We start from the raw sequence: 12632 nt of genomic DNA, 5'->3' as shown, positions 1-12632 counted from the left end.
TAATTGTAATTATTGTACATTATACATCATTACCACAGGGTGTATACTCAACTGTAGTGTTAATAAATACATACATACATCTCACTGCAACAAAAATACATCCTCGTCTTCTGAAAATTTTATAAATGAAGTTAGAAGACCCAGATCTTTGACCTACTTTTGTCAATACCACACAATTACTGTAACAGTTCTCTAATAACACACGTGCCTCTCCTTAAACACTCCTTACTAATTACGCTCGTGACCCAAAATTTAAAATAAAACATAAATAGCGTCTTGTAAACAACATGCAAAGAAAATCTGACGTATTCCAGTTTACTGTAATGTATATAAATCTGTATGTACACTTTGAGAACAGCCAGAGGTGGAGAATTTACGAAACAATTAGTGTTATTATGTCTTACTGGACCGTTTGTTGCTCTGGGCGTCATGGTAACAGATTCTAGGAAGGCATTTATCAGCACGCACGAGAAGCTAATGATCTAGGCCTACTTATTAGGCAAGATAAGCGGCTTTCAACAGGCTCATCGCAAGCTGTCTACGAGTCTTCAGAAATTTCGAAATTAATAAAGAAGAAAATTCTGTACTCCGCATAAAATTCAAATGTCGGTAAAGATCTTAAAGTTCAAACCAATGTGCAAACATCGGTTAACCTATGAAAGTGTACGAAATTGATAATAAAAAGTGTTCCGTTTAAACCTCCCATATTTTAATGTAGCTATCTTAAGGGGTTAAGTACAACTTGCAGGAGTAAAATTTTTGGAAATATTCAACCTTTTTTTCCTCCATTACTGTATCTTGTACAATAATGAAAATTGGTATGTGTAAAACACTGTCCTTCTGCTATATGAAAAAAAAATTACAATTTAAAATATATACCGTGAAGTGGGGTGACTTTGAACGCTGAGGTGACTTTGAACAGTAATTTAGCGCCTTTCTAAATTAAATGCTGTACCCAATTGCGAAAAAACTGAACTAATTTATTGACAACTTAAACAGTTTTTTCGCAATTGGGTACAGTATTTAATTTAGAAAGGCGCTAAATTTCTGTTCAAAGTCACCTCGGCGTTCAAAGTCACCCCACTTTACGGTATATATATATATATTTTTTTTTTCAAAATTCAAAATGATGGCAGTTCACTGTGCAGTGATGAAGCTTTTCCCTCATAACTCATAAACTTGTTACCTTTTCTACGTTCTCTCTGTTTTATTTTATTGCTGAAACTCATGTTTACAATATCATGCTCTTTCAAGTACATTCCTTAATAAATTATATATATTTTTTATTTTGTGTTAGAAGAAAATACTGATATTTGAGCATTTTTAAAATGAATTTATTTCTTATCAGACAATCTATCAAACGTAGAGAAGTGATCTTGCATCATATTGTAGTTATGACATGCATAAATACACACAAAAAAATTAATCACAGAATGTTGGATAGTTTTTGAGTTATGTGGGAAACGCTTCATCACTGCACAGTGAACGGAATTTAAAAAATGTAAATAATTTTTTTAAACCGTAAAAATATTTTTTTTTCATATAGCAGAAGGATAGTGTTTTACACATGCTATTTTTTTTATTATTGTACAAGATACAGTAATGGGGGAAAACAAGGTTGAATATTTCCAAAATTTTACTACTGTAAGCTGTACCTAACCCCTTAAAGCATAAAATACGAAAATTTCTGAAATAAAACTACTCGAAATGCAAGAGTAAAAAAAAAAATAATAATTAACAGCATTTATTAGTAAATTTGTAGGCTACATATGATCCATTAGTGGCTCTACCAAGTTCTAAACTGAAATCAATTTCTTCTAATGTTTTCTCTCACACGTCCACTATTACATTAACAATCACATCACAAATGCTGGCCTGTAAAGCTGGAAGGCCACGCACTTTACATACATATACAAGGCTCTTAACTTAGCCCCACAACAAATCCAGTAGAAGATTATCAGGTGAATGAGGTGGCCACATGCGTCCTTTGCGTCCAATCCAGCGACATGGAAATGTTTGACAGACTATTTCATCTGAAGATTCCTTTGTGGGAGTGCTCCATTTCGTTGAAAAAATACATCTGTTCGACTGCTGATTGGCTACTTCGAGATAATTAGGTCATCTCATGAATAATATCGTTTTTTTAAGTTTAGTGTTTAGTAAGATTTTAATGATTTGCTTTAGTTGAGCAATAAAATTACAAGACGCTATGGATATTTTTTCGTAATGTGAACATGTGACAGGTGACAGTCGTCACTTGTTATTATAAACAATATAAAATGAAATAGTGAAGCTTGAGATTAGAGTCTTTCTAAAGCACTATTGGAAACAAGATTATAAAGATGCTGCCGGGCTCAAGGAAAATGCGAAATCTAGGGTGAAGGTGTCGTTAGTGAGCGTGTAACACGATGATTCCAGCGTTTGAATAATAGAGGAGACAAATATTTCTAAAGAGCTAAGGACTAGAATATTGAGAATACTACCAGTGTTTTGAAAGAAACTCCACAAAAGATGTAAACGTAGGTACTCAGAAGAACTTTGTACTTGAAAAGATACAATACATTGCCGCATTAAGACGCTTAGAAAATCACACGGAAATTTCAGATCTATACCTCCTGAATTAACATCTGAACAGGCTCAACGTAGAGTGGATATCTGTCGTCATCTTATTGCTAATCCCATAGATGATAGATTTATTAGAACTGTCACACGTGATGAAAAATGGGTACTATATTACTGCAACCCTAACGCCTCAAAATAGTATCGGATGAAGACAAAATGCAAATAAGACGAAGAGCATGGTCATAGGAAGAAAAATAAGTAAGATAAATCTGCGAATTCTAAATGAGGCAGTAGAGCAAGTGGACAGCTTCAAATACTTGGGGTGTACTATAAGCAGTAACATGAGCTGCTGCCAAGAAGTCAAAAGGAGGATAGCAATGGCAAAGAAAGCTTTTAATAGAAAAAGGAGCATCTTCTGCGGACCTCTGGTAAAAGAAGGAAGAGACTAGTGAAGTGCTTTGTGTGGAGTGTAGCATTATATGGGGCAGAAACATGAGATTTATGACGAAGTGAAGAGAAGCGGATAGAAGCATTTGAAATGTGGATATGGAGAAGAATGGAACGGTGAAGTGGACAGACAGAATAAGAAATGAAGCTGTGTTGGAAAGAGTGGATGAAGAAAGAATGATGCTGAAACTGATCAGAAAGGGGAAAAGGAATTGGGTGGGTCACTGGCTGAGAAGAAACTGCCTTTTGCAGGATGCGCTGGTAGGAATGTTGAACGAGAGAAGAGTTCGGGGCAGAAGAAGATATCAGATGATAGACGACATTAAGATATATGGATCATATGAGGAGACAAAGAGGAAGGCAGAAAATAGGAAAAATTGAAGAAAGCTGGGCTTGCAGTGAAAGACCTGCCCTTGGGCAGAACACTAAATGAAATGAATGAATTATATGTTTTGAATAACTACTTAAGGAGGTAAACTACAGTACAAAATTCGCACCACAAAACGCGTAAAAATTACGAGAAAATGTGTCATCGTAATATGTATTTCCTTGCTTTCGAAAGATACGATTTAAAACACTTTTATCTCCCTTTAAAATGTATTGCCTTGGACGAATCTGAACACGAGACTTAGGTCCAGAGGTAAGCGCAGTCAACACTAGACATCCGAGTACGATGCGTTGTCAAGGTTACGCATGGGGCAACCATTTATTAACTTACGAGTCACTCTTGAATCCCAACTTGTACGATGATCCTTGGTCTCAGAGTCTGGATGTAAAGTGCCCACTTGAAGTCGTTTAAGTTACACTCCCCTCCGCCCAATCATTTATTACTACCACTCGAACGTTTATGTTGGCAACTACAGTACGTACCGGTATTTTATGCTTATATTTCATTGCGCTCAGCGTGCAGATTTAAAAAAGGAACGAAGAAATACGTACTCTCAAATGCTTCCAACACACAAATTGAACATCACCAAAAATGGCCGCCTGCAACGAAACTAGTGTCATGACCACACCTGTGTCCTTGGCAACTATGAAATCTGAAAGCGTTCCTAGTGGGAATTTTTTAAACATACCAAACCAATTTATTTCACGGCCTTCTACAGTATCCTAGGTAACCGGAACACCATTTAATTTTTTAGGGCCATATTCATAGATAATATTCTTAGCGCGGGCTTCCGGTGGATGATCAGCGCACTAACGTTTTTCGTATTCATAAACCAGTGTTAACGATATGATATGATATGATATGATATGATATGATATGATATGATATGATATGATATGATATGATATGATATGATATGATATGATATGATATGATATGATATGATATGATATGATATGATATGATATGATATGATATATGATATATGATATATGATATGATATGATATGATATGATATGATATGATATGATATGATATGATATATGATATGATATGATATGATATGATATGATATGATATGATATGAATCCTGTACAAGTAACCAGTCGATAGCCGGGGCTAGTTCAGCACGCTCGTAGCGCGGGCTAGCGAAATGTCTACGAATAGAACCCTCAGTAACTAAATTCTGTTATAATCTGCTATTCTGGCATGTTATTTTTATTTGTATTGTTGTTCTTCAAAGAACTGAAGGTAAGCTGTGTTTTTAAGGAACTTACAAATAATAATAAATAGCTTCATAATTGTCTTCAATACATATGTTTCTCTCTCACAAATGCAATTTATTTGCTGAAAGACGTTAGTGATTCTAGGATTCTCCATTCATTTTTCAGCAACGTAACATAATTATTATCAATATTGCCAGTTTTCTGTACTAAAAGAATATTATCAAAACTCCTTATTTATAACTGTACCAAACATTATTTACTAATATGACACCCTATCAACAAGATGTAAGAAAGTGACAGAGGATTCATATAATTGTGTCGAATGTTTATGTTCCCTGTTGTATGTTATTGTGATATTTATATTTTTAAGGAATTGGTTCTTATTTATAAGGACTGTGAATGTAACAGAAAGTGGAATAAATTTAATTCAATTTATATGCATTAACGACTATTTTCCTTTATTTCTTTATTCAATATATAACATAATCTGTACAATTACTTACAATAGAATTATTGTCTCACCTCAATTGTTTGCTGGAGAGCTGTTAGTATGGGTCTAAGATAACAGAAATAAGAAATATAATTCATGCAAGGAAGTAAGTTTATCCCTCTAGCAAACATCACATCAATGTAAGGGTCTGATGCGTTGCTAAGCAAGTGATGTCAGAGTTGGGTAACATAATTCACTCCCGTTGCTAAGCAAGTATCGTCAGATATTTAATCCAATTTACTCTCGAGCAGGAACGCTTCACGTTAAAAATTAGTGAATTAAAAGATAACCGACCGATTAGCATTAAAAATCTGAAACTTTTATATCATAATATATTATTATAATGGATATAATTTTTTACTTTACTGTAGACGTGTGTGAGACATTAAAATTTTTTCCACTCCAAATGCCGTGGGTATGCTGTTATTAATTTGTTTTTAGGGAAGTAAATGGATTCTACCGTGAAGATGTTGGTTACTATTGACGACGAGACCTAAAGCCACATTGCTTCCCTAGGCAAGTAAGTGAAAATATGCTTCATTCAACAGTAACATAGCAACAAACAAAAGAATACTCAAAACTCGACGATCCTCCCAACAGGTCTGGTAAATAATGTAAGATGAAGAAATATATTTTTCTTACGTCAAATATGGAAGTAGAAAAATCATTATATGCAATTCGTGAGTTAAGTACAATTTTCTTGTTAATTTCTACTTAATCGCAAACTCGTCCTCGATTAGTAAAAACTACTTACCTCTCTTAATACATAAATATTTATGGCAAATTACTGGCTAACTTTCTTACTCACTTACAAATGGCTTTTAAGAAACCCGAAGGTTCATTGCCGCCCTCACATAAGCCCACCATCGGTCCCTATGTGTACAAGATTAATCCAGTCTCTATCATCATATCCCATCTCCCTCAAATCCATTTTAATATTATCCTTCCATCTACGTCTCGGCCTCCCCAAAGGTCTTTTTCCCTCCGGCCTCCCAACTAACACTCTATATGCATTTCTGGATTCGCGCATCTGTGCCGCATGCTCTGCCCATCTCAAACGTCTGGATTTAATGTTCCTAATTATGTCAGGTGAAGAATATAATGCGTGAAGTTCTGCGTTGTGTAACTTCCTCCATTCTCCTGTAACTTCATCCCTCTTAGCCCACATATTTTCCTAAGCACCTTATTCTCAAACACCCTTAACCTATGTTCCTCTTTCAGAGTGAGAGTCCAAGTTTCACAACCATAAAGAACAACCGGTAATATAACTGTTTTATAAATTCTAACTTTCAGATTTTTTTTACAGCAGACTGGATGATAAAAGCTTCTCAACCGAATAATAACAGGCATTTCCCATATTTATTCTGTGTTTAATTTCCTCCCGAGTATCATTTATATTTGCTACTTTTGGCCCAAGATATTTGAACTTCTCCATCTCTTCAAAAGATAAATTTCCAATTTTTATATTTCCACTTCGTACAATATTATCGTCACGAGACATAATCATATACAAATTAAGCTTTCAGGAATAACTCCCTGTAAAGTTAATTTGAATAATTTCGAGGGAAAAATTGTTCCGGGGCCGGGTATCGAACCCGGGACCTTTGGTTAAACGTACCAATGCTCTCCCACTGAGCTACCCGGGAACTCTACCCGACACCGATCCAATTTTTCCCTCTATATCCACAGACCTCAAAGTGGGCTGACAACAGTCAAGCAACCAACATTTGAGTGCACACTAACTCTGTGTGACTTTAAATTGTGGTTTTCTGTTACGTACAGTGACGTGTATTATGCAAATTAAGCTTTCAGGAATAACTCCCTGTAAAGTTAATTTGAATCGGTGGATCGGTGTCGGGTAGAGTTCCCGGGTAGCTCAGTGGGAGAGCGTTGGTACGTTTAACCACAGGTCTCGGGTTCGATACCCGGCCCCGGAACAATTTTTCCCTCGAAATTATTCATAATCATATACTTTGTCTTTTAACTTATATAGATAGTTATTTTTATACAACTGGGCCTAAGCTAAGTAGGTCTAGACATTAAAATAAATCTAGGGCAGAAAATATCACCAGAAGGGATTGGCAGACTATCCTGAAATTATTCCAGAGCTACTCACTTCATTTTACTCTTTACATACTGAAGAGGTATTTTCTTCGTCTACGTATTCTCGCAAATTCTGCAATCACGCTCTACAACAGACATGTATTAGATTCAGCAATATATTTTCTACATGCACTGATTTATTAGCAATCTATGAATAATCTGCTAAAAGCGTTACATTTGGCGCATGCTGATAAGATGCGTTGCCAAGCAACGAGTTTGCGAAAACATTTAAGCTCAGTTTCACACGCCACAGCATCCAGAAAGCTTAGACAAACAGCATCACAACTATCAAAAATCTATACAACTCCAACGTATTCTGTACATGTATTCTCTGTTGTCGCCATGTGCATGTGTTTTGTCTCTTAAGCCTGCTGGTCGGGGCCGAGACCTTCATGTCTTCGGGATTACAACAACTGACTGCGCAGGATATGAAGTGCCGGGAGTTGCTAACCTCGGCCACAACGTTTACACTTCTCTGAAACAAAAGCATCCCACTCAAATGTCCACCAGTTGTCATGGCAACAGCTAGATCCTACGCAAATACAACAAAACCTGGGAAACGCCTTACAATAACAACTCTGTGGTATTTCACATGAATATTCTGACCGGGAGTGTAATCCAGGAGCACCAGCAACCATGCCTATTTGATACTTGATAGCCAAACGACTACAATATCAGTTTTCTACGCCAGGCTCCTGGCAATACCAAGACGATGCTGATTTGGGAGGGGGAACACCCTTTTGCACTCCTCTATCCCATCTAATATGCATCATCACTACATAATAAACTCTGGAGAGAATACTTGGCTAGTTTCATTTAACTAGTACAGTAATACAGTGTACTTTCGGGCTCACGGAGGAACTGCATATATAAAAACTGATTTCATGTTGAGTAGGGATGTGATTTTATGGTGATTATTTTACCCTGATTTTGGTACTAATTAAAATGGTTCAATTTCGGTGAATGTCGCAAAAAAAAAAAAACCCAAGAAATTTCGTGCAGAATGTTAAAGAATAACATTTTTTAAAATTATTATTGAAGCAATCCCTTTGAAACTAACAGAAAATTGTTTGCATCATTAATTAAATTCACAATTGAATTTCATTCGACTGTGAGGGGGTGACAGCGAAAAGGGATTATATGGAATGGACAGTGAGCGAATTTTCATGTTTTGTTTTTCTGTGCGCCGGCGTTTAGTTCCAATTTCGAGCGCTAGAGGTTAGTGTAATCGAGCACATGCTAAGAGTTCCTCGATAATAATTATAAGAGTTTAGACACAGGATCTAAACATCCCTTCCTTGCTGTATAATCCAGATAACGCTTTGCTTCAAATGAATTCAAGTTAACAGCTTTTCCTTATTTCTCAATGATAAACTAGTTGTAATAATAATTATGTTTTATATATAATAAATTATATTAAAAAATAATATAATACATTATAAAAGTATGTATCAAATTCATTTAATATCTGTATACAATATAATTAGGCACACGGTTTTACTTCTCATAGGAGTTTTGTTTTTCCATTTTAAGCGGTATCAAAATATCATTACACATTTTAATTGTTGATGTGCTCAACGTCTCAACTCTCATTATAAAGGAACTCTAGAGTCTAGACATTACAGTTAATGACGGATTTATTATTTCTTCGGTCCAATTTATTTTGTTTCAGTACATAATGTACCTAGACGTATTAATTGTATGATTTGTATGTCTGTTATATTCCGCTATGTCGACTGCTAGCTGGTGTGATGTCAGCGCCAACTCTAGGGAAAAAGCAGAATCTCATGCTCAAGCTGGTTTGAAGGCCATTGAAATCAGTCCTGCTACATCAAAGGTACCGACGTGAAGTGTCCATACTTGTAATTCCCTATACGTTTGGGGTGACGGCACTGTCTTTAGTTATTACTTCAATCAGTAGATGGCGAAGATCACAGTCAGTGTCGCCAATAACACATAAATATACCCGCATTATAGAATACAAAATATCGTCACCCTCTTCTGATTGCAAAAACCACTGGGTTTAGCGGGAAACCGCTGATATTGTCAATTATGAGAATCATTTATACTTAATCTACATAGTCATTTTCCCCAACACATTTTTACTCGTCTCAATAATAGTGACACCTATTGAAAACTCGCGGAACCTCTTCAAAGATTGTCTAGTTGTTATATCTTTACTTCTGAATTACCCCGTGGTTAAAAAGTTCGCTTACACGATCAGAATCCAATGTACAAGTTCCTTTTCCTTAGATCAAATAAAGAAATATTTTTCCCAAAATGCTTCTGTACTGGAATATTTGATATATTCTTACATGGTGGACATTAATAAATTCTGTACGGTTTATTTTTAACCAAATGTACATAAGTCGTTTATCTTATTGTGCCTTATGACATTTCTTGACATTATACTGAATAAAATGGCTGGTAGAGGGCAAGTTTTCTCAGATTTCGGTTTTACCTCCCACTACTTTTATATAGTATGTACTTCCATTACACATTATCGACTCAAGAGACTATAATAGAATCCTATATAACACGGCATCGATGCTACGTGGAGACACACTTATGAAGACAGGCTTGCAATCAAGACCACACCAGGAGTGTGTGAAATAACACTTGTTATACATTTCTTGTGTTGGTTAGGGAAGCCCAGCTCACCCTCTATATCTTTAATTTCACAAAACTCACCCTCTAAAGTTCATTGTAACATATAACTACTATGTACAGTCAGATATACATGAAAGTTAGATAAAAACTTTTACAGTATGATTTGAAATTTTTGCAGTGATCAAGGCGGATTTTTTAATTAAGACACGGTTTAAAGAGAAAGAAGTAACGACCTTCAACTGCATTAAATGCATAAAATTTTATTCACAAACCGACAAGCAAAAACTTTTTTATTGTGTGAAAATAGTACTCAAAAATATAATTTCTATACCAACGGGAAAAGTTATATTTTGTACCCTATGACATTCAAGTAAGCCGAAAAAAGCTATATCATGCCATATTTGAGATATCCTGATCATACTTTCAACTATTTTATTCTATAATATACAGGTTGGAAGTGAAATAACCCTGTAATTTTAGAGCGAATATCTCATGTTGTATGTAATAAAAAACTGTAATACCATATTGGTGGAAAGTTTTCTCAGAATTTTTTTCCCCCAAATGTTTAACACCATCTTATTCGGTAACTATTTCGAGTAGGATCGTGATTTTTGTCCATGTCGATAGAAAATTTCATGAAGAATCATTTATCTCTCTGGCGTATTTCAATAGCATGGCCACCTTTTCTGTAAATCTAATTTAAAAACCACTAATTTCAATTAATATCAGAGGAGAAAAATTCGCTCCGGCGCCGGGAATCGAACTCCGGTCCTTGGTTCTAAGTACCAAGCGCTCTAACCACTGAGCTACGCCGAAGTTCAATCCACAGCACTGGATCGAATCCCTCTCCTCCAGTGTTTTTTCTCTTTGTGGCCTGACCGTAACAAACGCATTCTTTAGGACCAAAAAAAAAAATCTTTGTGCGAGATCGTGCGTATTTGCTTGGTTTCCGCACAAAACCAATCCGCGGAAAGTCTAAAATTCCACATTCAGTATTCCCAACCTAACACACATAACAATTTCCCTCTTCTTACCGCTTAAGTGACATATTGAGTTTACTGCTTTAGGCTTTTAACATATTATTTTTAGAGACGTTCAATATAGTAATAATTATAAATTGGAAACATACCACTGCAATTTCACCTAAATTGCACTGTTAGTTATTGTTTTTAAATATTTACAAAAATTAAGTAAACTCTACAACTCCACTAAAGTTACTGCATTCGTGATGCAAGTAACATTAAGGAAGCCGTGAAAAAATCAACAAGATTCCAGACTCATCATAGACTGGGGAAAAAAAAGACAGACATATATCACGGCCTGCTGGAGTATAGTAAAAACAGAAAACATTTTAAAGCAATAATGTTGAAGGTTTTGTTTTGCAAATTTGCCGTCACTAAACAGAAACCAAGATGGAGATTTCATTGCAACTAATTAGAAATTCCTCTTTCAGGTATGTAATAAACGATCTTCGCACAAAATAATGTACGATACACGAGCGGTATGTTTTCTTTTAATTCTCGGAAATTAAAAAAGCTCAACTACGTTTCGCTTTTTCAAACTTTTCCTCGAACATCAAAACTTCAACATACCGCTCTTGTAACGCATATTACTATTACGTAGATTCTTCGCCCAACAGTGCATATTACTGTGGAATCCCGGCCACCAAGTCACTCAACTGCCTTGTATAATGGCAGTTGACTTAATATAAAATGTCAACATACATGTCGGACTTGGAGTCAAGCCACAAAGGGAAAAACACTGGAGGAGGGGGATTCGATCCGGTGCTGTGGTCTGAACGTCGGCGTAGCTTAATGCTTAGAGCGCTTGGTACGTAGAACCAAGGACCCAGGTTCGATCCTCGGCGCCGGAGCGAATTTTTCTCCTCTAATATTAATTGTTACCGTAACAGACGTATTCTGTAGGACCAAAAAAATTAATCTTTACGTAGACACTAATTTCAAGCCACTGAACGATGCAACCAGACTGCAACGTTGTAGTCAGAGACGGAGGTTCGCGTAGCGAGACAGACCTGAGTTCGTTGACGTCTTACATCTGTATTACGAGTAGAAATAGAGCTGTGTTAGCGGCGATGTTCCCACGCTGATGAAACTTCCAACCAAATTTTCTGACCAACCTCATATTTAATCACTAAACGTAATTTAGGTTTTCTATTCATTTGAGTGTACCATATCGTCCCTTTCAATCTGTAAGATTATTTCACTTCCACCCTGTATATACATACACACAGAGTAAAATACTTCGTTATAGTGAAATTTCGTTATATCGAAATACGTTATGTTTCTAAAAATAAAGCATGCTTGTTCATTTACATTTACTTATGCATAAATTCTGCATATTTTGTATATAGGTCTGAAAAATATCCTTCAATAAACTAAAAGCTGAAGTTGTATTGTATTTGAAAAGAACAAGTTTAAAGAAAGACACAGGAAAGGTATAAAATTAGTTTGATGAAGCACTTTGCAGGACAAAATCTGCCATGTTGTTTGGGCAGCCAGGTTGTGAAATTAGTGAGCTGTGATTGCAAGCGCCATGTTGCGAGATTAGTGAGCTGTGATTGGTAGAACGAAACTAAACCGGAGAACAAGTGAACTGCATGAAAAAACTAACACAAAATTCAGAGACATCTGAATCAGAGTAAACATACTACATTACTTAGATATTTAATAACCACGTTACCGCTATGTAATTGCATTATTATTATTATTATTATTATTATTATTATTATTATTATTATTATTATGTAAAATATGTCCCTACTTTCTAACGAAGTGTACCCTATAT

At 35.6% G+C, this 12632-nt stretch overlaps 1 protein-coding gene across 5 annotated transcripts in view; it reads right to left on the bottom strand.

The window, feature by feature from the left end:
- Lmpt (four and a half LIM domains protein limpet) overlaps positions 1–12632 on the bottom strand; it is a 964594-nt gene that overhangs the window by 434240 nt on the left and 517722 nt on the right. The window contains exon 1 of one of the 5 annotated variants that reach the window (XM_069832784.1): positions 7540–7674. The exons of the other annotated variants lie outside the window; for them this stretch is intronic. The gene's annotated coding sequence lies outside the window, so the exon portion shown is untranslated. Of the gene's footprint in view, positions 1–7539; positions 7675–12632 lie in introns of those variants that run through there. 5 annotated transcript variants of the gene reach the window in all.

The sequence above is a fragment of the Periplaneta americana genome, chromosome 8 (genome assembly GCF_040183065.1).
Source record: "Periplaneta americana isolate PAMFEO1 chromosome 8, P.americana_PAMFEO1_priV1, whole genome shotgun sequence".
NCBI lineage: Eukaryota > Metazoa > Arthropoda > Insecta > Blattodea > Blattidae > Periplaneta > Periplaneta americana.
Note: the sequence above shows the minus strand (reverse complement) of the source record. Positions and strands in the feature narration are given on the sequence as shown.